This window comes from Artemia sp. Qi Xiang Cuo, chromosome 12, assembly GCF_049724085.1.
Source record: "Artemia sp. Qi Xiang Cuo chromosome 12, ASM4972408v1, whole genome shotgun sequence".
In the NCBI taxonomy this organism is placed as follows: Eukaryota; Metazoa; Arthropoda; class Branchiopoda; order Anostraca; family Artemiidae; genus Artemia; species Artemia sp. Qi Xiang Cuo.
Window position 1 is genome coordinate 72,664,834 of NC_142805.1, and position 12,669 is coordinate 72,677,502.

Genomic DNA, 12,669 nt, shown 5'->3' on the forward strand with positions numbered 1-12,669 from the left:
AACGGGATTTTGATCCAACTCTTCTGTCATTAGGGAGGTTTTCGGGTATCAAATCGATAGCAGTACCTACACAAAACTAATATAGACAAAAAAAGCTGATTTAAAATATTAAACAGTAACATACCTTTTCGTGCTTCACCACCTTCTCCTTTTCATACCTTTTCAAACCCAAACTAAGACACAAAAAAATAAATTGTCGTCGATCTATACTTACGGAAAAATGTCCCCATGGCTGGTGAATCATTATAAGGCTATTTTTGGTGCAATAGCGGCGGCCTTTGGCTCCCGTAGTTGCGAGTAAACTCGCCATGCTTAAAGCCTGTCCTGAAACAACGGTCCATACTGGGTATTTGGAAATTATCATCCAGTCGTATATATTCAAAGATGCGCTCACCTCACCTCCATCACTTGAAAATAAAAAAAAGATTAACTGAGAAACAGCTTTTAGTCTCCAATTCTTCTTCTAAACGAGGGCTTCTTTTCATTCAGGATCCCATTTATGATTCCTAGTTTCCTGGCGACCCCATATAAATGGGAAACGAAAGATTACTATATAATTTTTACAGTATTAGAATTTCATAAAAAAACATGCAAAACAATAAAACAACAATTGCGACAATTGTATTTTATCAATATCGGTGATAGTTTTCACCGATACTCTTCTGTCATTAGGGAGGTTTTCGGGTAACAAATCGATAGCAGTACCTACACAAAACTAATATAGACAAAAAAAAAGCTCATTTAAAATATTAAACAGTAACATACCTCTTCGTGCTTCACCACCTTCTCCTTTTCATACCTTTTCACACCCAAACTAAGACACGCAAAAAAATAAATTGTCGTCGATCTATACTTACGGAAAAATGTCCCCATGGCTGGTGAATCATTATGAGGCTATTTTTGGTGCAATAGCGGTGGCCTTTGGCCCCCGCAGTTGCGAGTAAACTCGCCATGCTTAAAGCCTGTCCTGAAAGAACGGTCCATACTGGGGATTTGGAAATTATCATCCAGTCGTATATGTTCAAAGATGCGCTCACCTCACCCCCATCACTTGAAAATAAAAAAAAAGATTATCTTAGAAACAGCTTTTAGTCTCAAATCCTTCTTTTAAACAAGGGCTTCTTTTCATTCAGGATCCCATTTATGATTCCTAGTTTCCTGGCAACCCCATATAAATGGGAAACGAAAGATTACTATATAATTTTTATAGTATTAGAATTTTATAAAAAACATGCAAAGCAATAAAACTAACAATCGCAACAATTGTATTTTATCAATATTGGTGGTGGTTTTATTTATTTTAGTTTATTTTTAGCTTTGATCCTTCTTCTTTTGTGCAGAAGACGCCTCGTTTCCATACAGGAGAAATATCCGCGTCGTGTTTTTTTTTATATTTTGTATATAATGGCAGCCGTCTCGTTTTTTGTTTTCTCTATTTGTTTTTCTTTTTCATGGGTGGGTAATTAAAATACAAAATTCCACATTTTCGTAGAAAGGAGTTTGAAATTTTTATGAAAGTGTTCTCTGATACGCTGAATCTGATGGCGTGATTATCATTATGATTCTATGACTTTTAGAGGATATTTCCCCCTTTCTCGAAAATAAGAGAAAATTTCTCAGGCTCGTAAGTTTTTATGGGTAAGACTAACTCGATGAAACTTGTATATTTAAAAAAAAACTGATTTAAAATATTAAGCAGTAACATACCTCTTCGTGCTTCACCACCTTCTCCTTTTCATACCTCAGTTTGTCCTTATCAGACTTCTCTTTAAATCTCATCTTACCATTTGGATGCAGATTTTTCCACCTTCTCCCTAGTTTTTGTAAGATTTTGTTTTTGGTCCAGACCCGGCATATCAGCCTTCACGTTCGGGTTTTCTTCTATGCAAAATTACACATAAGGATTTCTAAGGATTTCTAGTAATAGCACTTATCGATAAGAGTTAAACTGTCTTGAGCAGGATATTCCGCCTTTGTCCAGTGTGGATCACTAGGTCTTCTACTAAAATAAAAAAATTAAGCCAGGATATTATGCATATAAGTTCTTGTAAGAGTTGCCACCTTGTGCCAAGTTCTTGTAAGAGTTTTTTTGGTCCAGACCCGGAATATCAGCCTTCAGGTTCGGGCTTTTTTCTATGCAAAAATACACATAAAAATTTCCAAAAAGGATTTCTAAGGATTTCTAGTAATAGCACTTATTGATAAGAGTTAAACTGTCTTGAGCAGGATAGTCCGCCTTTGTCGAGTGTGGATCACTAGCTCTTCTACTGAAATAAAAAAAATTAAGTAAGGATATTATGCATAACCTTCATTCTAAGCCCACAATATGGCGTGTGTTTTGAAACACCCTCCTCCTCCATTGATGTTTTAAATATTTGAATTTATTTAATCATTGTAGATTTATTTCCGTGTGAACTACTATCCGATATGAAGAGATTCAAATTTACTTCCATTATGCAGCAAGACTGCTTTGAAGCAATTTTTACGCCAATCACCAAATCTGAAACATTCTAATAAATCAAATTCTATGGCAAACCACTTCGGGAATGACAATCATTTACCCTGATCACCCTCTTAAGAGAAAAACTGAGAAAATACCCAAATAGCAGCAGATTGTATATTTAAACTTACTAGTAACTTCTGCTGTCTTTCGAAAGTATCTCCAGATTCCCACATCCCCAGATACCACTTTCACAGAAGGCATGTAGATATAACACAATTTTTTTTTGTCAATTTTAGCAGCTAGCCATCAGCACCATTGCCATACAGTTTATGTTATTGAACCGAAAAAGAAAATCAAAAAAGGGAACAACCTATCATTCAATTTGGTAGAATCACTATTGATACAAGAATTTAAGCATAAGGTGATCAGTGCAACCTTTTATATAAACCAGTTAAATATCTGCCAGACTGTTAGATAGGTTGGTATATGTTTTTTTTCATTTATCTGGTTCTCATTTTTGTCTTACTTCCTGTTATGTGATAGTTGCAGTAAATGTTCTTATATTATATGTGCTTACTGTTGTTTTAATAATGAACATATAAGTACCATAGGGAACTTATATACTGGATTTTGATTCAACTGAACTAGATTTTGATCCAACTCTTCTGTCATTAGGGAGGTTTTCGGGTAACAAATCGATAGCAGTACCTACACAAAACTAATATAAACAAAAAAAAGCTGATTTAAAATATTAAACAGTAACATACATCTTCGTGCTTCACCACCTTCTCCTTTTCATACCTCAGTTTGTCCTTATCGGACTTCTCTTTAAATCTCATCATATCATTTGGATGCAGATTTTTCCACCTTCTGCCAAGTTCTTGTAAGAGTTTATTTGGTCCAGACCCGGCATATCAGCCTTCACGTTCGGGCTTTCTTCTATGCAATAATACACATAAGAATTTCTAGTAATAGCACTTATCGATAAGAGTTAAACTGTCTTGAGCAGGCTAGTCCGCCTTTGTCCAGTGTGTATTACTGGCTCTTCTACTGAAATAAAAAAAAATAAGCAATGATATTTTGCATAACCTCCATTCTAAGCCCACAATATGGCGTGTGTTTTGAAACACCCTCCTCCTCCATTGATGTTTTTAATATTTGAAGATATATGAAGAGATTCAAATTTACTTCCATTATGCAGCAAAACTGCTTTGAAGCAATTTTTACGCCAATCAGCAAATCTGCAACATCCTGATAAATCAACCATTAGGTACTTATATACTGGATTTTGATCCAACTCTTCTGTCATTAGGGAGGTTTTCGGGTAACAAATTGATAGCTGTACCTACACAAAACTAATATAGACAAATAAGCTGATTTAAGTATTAAACAGTAACATGCCTCTTCTTGCTTCACCACCTTCTCGTTTTCATACCTCAATTTGCCCTTATCGGACTTCTCTTTAAATCTCATCTTAATATTTGGATGCAGATTTTTCCACCTCCTGCCAAGTTCTTGTAAGAGTTTTTTTTTGTTCCAGACCCGGCATATCAGCCTTCACGTTCGGGCTCTCTTCTATGCAAAAATACACATAAGGATTTCTAAAAAGGATTTTTAGCAATAGCACTTATCGATAAGAGTTAAACTGTCTTGAGCAGGATAGTCAGCCTTTGTCCAGTGTGGATCACTGGCTCTTCTACTGAAGTAAAAGAAATTAAGCAAGGATATTTTGCATACCTCCATTATAAGCCCACAGTATGGCGTGTGTTTTGAAACACCCTCCTCCACCATTGATGTTTTGAATATTTGAATTTATTTAATCATTTTAGATTTATTTCCGTCTGAACTATTATCTGATATGAAGAAATTCAAATTTACTTCCATTATGCAGCAAGACTGCTTTGAATCAATTTTTACGCCAATCAGCAAATCTGCAGCATCCTGATAAATCACATTCTATGGCAAAGCACTTCGGGAGTGACAATCATTTACCCTGATCACCCTCTTAAGAGAAAAACTGAGAAAATACCCAAATAGCAGCAGGTTGTATATTTAAACTTAATAGTAACTTCTGCTGTCTTTCGAAAATATCTCCAGATTCCCCAGATTCTGACATCCCCAGATTTCACTTTCACAGAAGGCATGTAGATCAAACACAAACCTTTTTTTTGTCAATTTTAGCAGCTAGCCATCAGCACCATTGGCATACAGTTTATGTTATTGAACCAAAAAAGAAAATAAAAAAGGGGAACAGCCTATAATTCAATTTGATAGAATCACTATTGATACAAGAATTTAAGCATAAGCTGATCAGTGCAATCTTTTATATAAACCAGTCAAATATCTGGCAGACCGTTAGATAGGTTGGTATATGTTTTTCATTTTCATTTATCTGGTTCTCATTTTTGTCTTACTTCCTTTTTTGTGATAGTTGAAGTAAATGTTACTATCTTATTTGAGCTTACTGTTGTTTTTAATAATGAATATATAAGTACCATAGGGTACTTATATACTGGATTTTGATTCAATTGAACTGGATTTTGATCCAACTCATCTGTCATTAGGGAGGTTTTCGGGTAACAAATCGATAGCAGTACCTACACAAAACTAATATAGACAAAAAAAGCTGATTTAAAATATTAAACAGTAACATACCTCTTCGTGCTTCAACACCTTCTCCTCTTCATACCTCAGTTTGTCCTTATCAGACTTCTCTTTAAATCTCATCTCATCATTTGGATGCAGATATTTCCACCTTCAGCACTTATCGATAAGAGTTAAACTGTTTTGAGCAGGATAGTCCGCCTTTGTCCAGTGTGGATCACTGGCTCTTCTACTGAAATAAAAAAAATTAAGCAAGGATATTATGCATAACCTCCATTGTAAGCCCACAATATGGCGTGTGTTTTGAAACACCCTCCTCCTCCATTGATGTTTTGAATATTTGAATTTATTTAATCATTGTAGATTTATTTCCTTGTGAACTATTATCCGATATGAAGAGATTCAAATTTACTTCCATTATGCAGAAAGACTGCTTTGAAGTAATTTTTAGGCCAATCAGCAAATCTGCAACATCCTAATAAATCAAATTCTATGGCAAAGCACTTCGGGAATGACAATCATTTACCCTATCAACCTCTTAAGAAAAAAACTGAGAAAATACCCAAATAGCAGCAGGTTGTTTATTTAAACTTAATAGTAACTTCCGCTGTCTTTCGAAAGTATCTCCAGATTCCTCAGATTCCACTTTCAATGAAGGCATGTAGATCAAACTCAAACTTTTTTTTTGTCAATTTTAGCAGCTAGCCATCAGAAACATTGGCATACAGTTTATAGTATTGAACCGAAAAAGAAAATTAAAAAGAGGAACAGCCTATCATTCAATTTGGTAGAATCACTATTGATACAAGAATTTAAGCATAAGCTGATCAGTGCAACCTTTTATATAAACCAGTTAAATATCTGGCAGACTGTTAGATAGGTTGGTATATGTTTTTTTCAATAATCTGGTTCTCATTTTTGTCTTACTTCCTGTTGTGTGATAGTTGCAGTAAATGTTCTTATCTTATATGAGCTTACTGTTGTTTTTAATAATGAATATATAAGTACCATAGGGTACTTATATACTGGATTTTGATCCAACTCTTCTGTCGTTAGGGAGGTTTTCGGGTAACAAATCGATAGCAGTACCTACACAAAACTAATATAGACAAATAAGCTGATTTAAATATTAAACAGTAACATGCCTCTTTGTGCTTCACCACCTTCTCGTTTTCATACCTCAGTTTGTCCTTATCGGACTTCTCTTTAAATCTCAACTTAATATTTGGATGCAGATTTTTCCACCTTTTGCCAAGTTCTTGTAAGAGTTTTTTTTTCCAGACCTGGCATATCAGCCTTCACGTTCAGGCTCTCTTCTATGCAAAAATACACTTAAGAATTTCTAAGGATTTTTAGTAATAGCACTTATCGATAAGAGTTAAACTGTCTTGAGCAGGATAGTCCGCCTTTGTCCAGTGTGGAACACTGGCTCTTCTACTGAAATAAAAGAAATTAAGCAAGGATATTTTGCATAACCTCCATTCGAAGCCCACAGTATGGCGTGTGTTTTGAAACACCCTCCTCCTCCATTGATGTTTTGAATATTTGAATTTATTTTTATTGTAGATCTATTTCCGTGTGAACTATTATCCAATATAAAGAAATTCAAATTTACTTCCATTATGCTGCAAGACTGCTTTGAAGCAATTTTTACGCCAATCAGCAAATCTGCAACATCCTGATAAATCAAATTCTATGGCAAAGTACTTACGGAATGACAATCATTTACCATGATCACCCTCTTAAGAGAAAAACTGAGGAAATACCCAAATAGCAGCAGGTTGTATATTTAAACTTAATAGTAACTTCTGCTGTCCTTCGAAAGTATCTCCAGATTCTGACATCCCCAGATTCCACTTTCACAGAAGGCATGTAGATCAAACACAAACTTTTTTTGTCAATTTTAGCAGCTAGCCATCAGTACCATTGGCATACAGTTTATGTTATTGAACCAAAAAATAAAATAAAAAAGGGAACAGCCTATCATTCAATTTGGTAGAATCACTATTGATAAAGGAATTTAAGCATAAGCTGATCAGTGCAACCTTTTATATAAACCAGTTAAATATCAGGCAGACCGTTAGATACGTTGGTATATGTTTTTTTTTCATTTATCTGGTTCTCATTTTTGTCTTGCTTCCTTTTTTGTGATAGTTGCAGTAAATGTTACTATCTTATATGAGCTTACTGTTGATTTTAATAATGAATTGAGCCGTGTTGCTTGTTTTTTTTATTACGTATATTAGGGGGTTCTCCCCTTACCACGCTCTTTACGTTAAAAGTTAAAAAAATTAATTCACAGACCCCTGAATCACAAAGGCCGTTTAATTAGAATAGATAGTTCTTTTGAAAGCACTAAAAAAACTGTAGCGTAAAGAGCGAGGTATTGACTTGGGGGAAAACCCCTTCATATACGTAATAATTTCTTTTCATTTTAAGTTCTAATGTTGCTTCTTACTTTCAGTTGAAAATACTTGTTTTTTGTAATTTAATTTCTGATCGTTTTTTAAATAATGCTTGGAAATCCGGCGCACCCTTCATAGAAATGTCCCTTACCCTAAAGAAACATCCTCCACGGAAAGATTCTCCCGAGTAACCCCCTCCTCCAGTCCCCCCACCAGAAAAAAATCCTTCCTGAAAATGTTTGTGTACTTCCCAATAACCAATACAATATGTAAGCAATGGGCAAAGTTCATATCTTGGAGCCCTTACCCTGGGAACTGTGGGGGATTAAGTCATCCTAAAAGACATGTTTATTAGATTTTCGACTATGCTGAACAAAATGGCTATCTCAATATTTTAATTGGGTGACTTTGAGAAAAAAATGAGCGTGGGAGGGGGCCTAGTGGCCCTCCATTTTTTGCAGGGCACGCATCGTAATCTTTCTTCGAGCAAAAAATGCAAATTTCCACCTTTTTGCAGATAGAAGCGTGAAACTTCTTTAATAGGGTTCTCTGATAAGCTGAATGTGATGGTTTAATTTTCGTTAAAGTTAATTAAAAATGCCAAATTCCACGTTTTTGCAGATAGGAGTTTGAAGCTTCTTTAATAATGTTCATTGATAAACTGAATCTGATGGTGTGAATTTCGTTAAAGTTAATTAAAAAAATTTGCAATTAAAACAAAATTTTATTGTTAAAAAAATTGAGTTGTGATCTTGTGAACTCTGAAGTTGTGAAATTGAGTAAAAAAACTTTAGCGTAAAGAGCGAGGCGTTGAGGAGGAGACAGCCCCTTTCATATACGGAATAATTTCTGTTCGTTTTAAGTTTTAATGTCATTCCTTACTTTCAGTTAAAAAACCTTGTTTTTTTATTTCATTTGTGAACGTTTTTTGATTAATGCAGGTTTTGATTTCTGCTCACCGTGCATGAATAATTAAAACGAAATTGGCATATTAATTTTACTTTTATTTGGTTAAATGGCTTTCTCGAAACTTGTTGAATTTTATTTACGAACGTTTTTATTAGAAATAAATATACGTAACTTACGAATTAACCTACGTAACAAACTTCTATATTCATATATTTTTAATACGTATAATAGGGGGTTTGCCCCCTAGTCAATACCTTGCTCTTTACGCTAAAGTTCGAATTTTGTTCCAATTCTTTAAAAATGACCCCTTAATCACAATGGCCGTTAATTAGAATAAATAGCTCTTATGAAAGTACTAAAAAATATTTGGTTTAAACAGCGTGGCATTGACTAGAAGGTGAACCCAATCATATAGCTGATATTTTTTTGTTCGTTTTGAGTTTTGGTGTTGCTCCTTACTTTCAGTTGAAAAACTTGTTTTTTTATATTTCATTTCTGATTTTTTTAAATAATGATGGGAAATCCTGCGCCCCCTTCATAGCAATGTCCCTTCCCCCATGAACACGTCCTTCCTGGAAAGGTCCTCCCATATAACGCCCGCGGCGCCCGGCCCCCCCCCGCTACCAGAAAAAATTCCCCCTGAAAACTTCTGTATGCTTCCCAATAACCAATACTATATGTTAACATTGGTTAAAGTTCATAACTTTCAGCCCTCCCCCTGGGGCTTCGAGGGATTAAGTCATCCTAAAAGACATAGTTATAATATTTTAGACCATGCTGAACAAAATGGCTATCTTAAAATTTTTATCGGGTGACTTTGGGAAAAAAATGAGCGTAGGAGGGGGCCTAGTTGCCCGCCATTTTTAGGTCACTTAAAAAGGACACTAGAACTTATAATTTCTGTTCCAATGAGCCCACCCACGATATTCTAGGACCACTGGGTCGATACGATCACCCCTGGGGAAAAGAAAAAAAATAAAATAAACACGCATCCGTGATCTTTCTTCTGGCGAAAAATGGAAAATTCCACATTTTTGTTGATTGGAGTTACAGTAGGGTTTTCTTATACGCTGAATATGATGGTGTGATTTTCATTAAGGTTCTATAACTTTTAGGGGGTCTTTCCCCCTTTTTTCGAAAATCAGCCAAATTTTCTCAGGCGCTTAACTTTTGATAGGTAAGATTAAACTTGATGAAACTTATATATTTGAAATCTGATTCTTTTGATGTATCTATTGGTATCAAAATTCCGTTTTTTAGAGTTTCGGTTGCCATTGAGCCGCGTCGCTCCTTACTTACAGTTCGTTACCACGAACTGTTTGATTGCATGTATCACAGCTGTTTATGAACTGTTTAAGTTTAGTTACAGCTGATGGGACATAAAATTATTGTTTCAATTTGTGAAAAGTCTTATCCATTCCTAGGTGTCCGCCTATCTCTCAATGGAAATATTTAAATGCGGGAATTTCTAGATTTTTTCATCCAAGTCATAATAATAATTATCTATCCCTTTCTTGAGTGCCTTTAAGTGATTGGGTAGTTCTTTATCGTATAGGAAATATTTTATCAGGGCAGTAAATGTTTCATCTGTACTTTGGCTTTCTTTTATATTGATTAAAGATAGTGGGCTGTGCTCATTTTGTGACTTATTGGCGATACTTGCTTCAAGCCTTTTACTTTTTGGGTGTTTTTTAATTTATTGCATTAACTTCTTTAATTTCATTTTTAAGGGGTTATCCTCCAGAAATCTACTTAGGTAGTTACGGGGAGTGTTTTCCTTTCCCTTGAGGTATTCAAATATATATTCCAAATCTTGTATTTTGAGTATCCATTGAGCGAGGATTCCTGTTGGTTTTTTAAAAGTTTGTATATATTGTAAGCTCTTATGATCACAACGCAATTCAAGTTTCCTTCCCACCAAATAATGTCTAAATTTATCTAGGTGATGCATTATTGACAATAGCTCTAGCATGGTGGCTGAATAATTTTTTCCCCTGGGGTGAGGGTATGACTAGCATCTGCTATTACTTTTTCTTCCTTTACAATTTTATCATTTTCTTCCTTTTCAAATATTTGAGAGAGAAAGGCCCCTATTCCCTTGGTTCATGCATCTGTAGTAACTATGAATTGTCCTGTTTGGAAGTTTGGTAATGACAGGATGGGCTCTGAAATGAGTGCCTTTTTCAGACAATCCAAGGATTCCTGAGCTTCTTTTGACCAGGTAATTTTTTGTGGGTTTCCTCGAGTAAGGTCAGTTAGGGACTTAGATATCTGGGAATAGTTTCGTGTGAATCTTCGAAAGTAACCACAAAGTCCCAGGATACCTCGCAATTGTTTTATAGTTTGGGGGGGCCTGAGATTCTCTACAATTTTTATTTTTTCTGGATCTGGGGCAATTTGGCCCTGCTTTACTACTACTCCAAAAATTTTTATTTTACTTTGTAACAATTTTACTTTTTCTGGCCTGCACTTTAAATTTTCCTCTCTAAATTTTTCGAATACCTTGGATAGGGTAAAAAATGGTCTTCAGCATTTTTATCCATGTATATTACGTCATCCACGAAATGGATTATGTTATTTACACCCCTTAGTAGGAGAAGCAAGGGTCTGCATAATGCGCTTGAACCTGTTTTGAGTCCAAAAGGCACTCTTTAAGTATTCAAACCGCAATCTTTTGTAGAGAATGCTGTTTTGCATAAGTCGCCTTCTGCTATTTTTCTTGGTGGTATCCCTGAGTTAAGTCAAGGGAGGTGAATATTTGATTTTTGTTTGAAATCGAGTCCAAGATTTCATCTATTCTGGGAAGCGGGAATTTATCGCTAGCTACTTGTTTATTTAAGGCTCTGTAATCTACCACTAATCTAAGGTCCTTGTTTTTTTTGGGGTACAAGTATCACAGGAGTAGAATAAGGGATAATGCTGGGTCTGATTATTTCATTTCGTTCGAGCTCTTTGATTTTATTTTTAAGCCACTCCTTATATTTGTATTAAATACGGTATGGTTGTTTAGAAACCGGTAATCCTATAGTTTGTATAGCGAGTTCGTAGAATGATATTAGACCTATGTCGTTCTAGTATGTTGATTTTTTTTTTATTTCCCAAAGTAGTTCGCATAACTTAAGCTTTAGCGAGATATTAGTGATATGATTTAAATACAATTTTTCCAAAAATTGGGTTTTGGTTAGGGGGTATTCGTTTTCTTGTGTGTTTATATTATTTACCAAGTTTTCCCTGATTTTTTTCAATTATTTACGTCTACTTCTGACACAACTTGTATCTCTACCAGGCATGTTCCCTTTTTTAAGTTAAGTACATCATTTTATGGGTATTGGTTATCCAAATGTAGCCCTCTCTGTTTTTGTTGTTTATAATTTGTTCTTCACATGTTAATTTTTAGGGATATCCTCTATTGGTGAAGCAATCCAAATTTCCTTTTTATCATTAATTGGTGCAATCATTTGTGATATTTGAACTCTTTGCATTGATTTAGGTGGAAATTTGCTTTTGCGCACTAAGAATCCGTAGTATTTTCCAGAAGTTTTTGTATTTATTGACTTTAAAACAATTTTGTTAGGTTTATTATTAGAGGGTTCTAATCTTACAATTTCTTTCCATAATTTGGTAATTTCCGGAATTTGTTGGTCTCTGTATTCTTTCATATAATTTATTTTTACCTTTGTTGAATTGTTTTGGATATTGTTCACTCTGACCCGTTTTTCCGACGAATAGATAAGTTTTGAATTAGCTACGTCTAATAGTATGTTGTTTGTTTTTAAAAAATTTGAGCCTATTATCGCCTCATAAGGGAAATTTTTACAGATAATAAATCTAGTAGGGAAACTTCTATTATCTTTACTTATGGTCAGGTATATAGATCCTTTAACCTCTAAATTATGTCTTGTCACGCATGATAGGTTAGGGCATGCATAATTTATTCGTTGTTTGATGTACCTGGGTAATGCATGTTCATTACGTTTACAGTGGCTCCGGAGTCTATTAGGGCATTAAAATAAATATTTGCAACACTAAAATTGTTAAATATAGGTAATATTTTGTTATTTTCTGAACTTAAAAATGGTATTATTACTTTTGGAGACCTATAATATATTCTGCCGCCAAAATTCGGTCTTATGGGTTTTTGAGGCTTGTGTCGTTTCCCTGGGTTGCCCAATTATTTGGTGTAGAACGTTCATTCGTTCTATTTTCATTATTCTGGTTATTCTGCCAATTAGCATTGGCATTTTTAGTCTCGTCTGTTTACAAAGTTGCCCTTAGTATTCCAATTACTTCTTGGGTAATTAGTTCTCC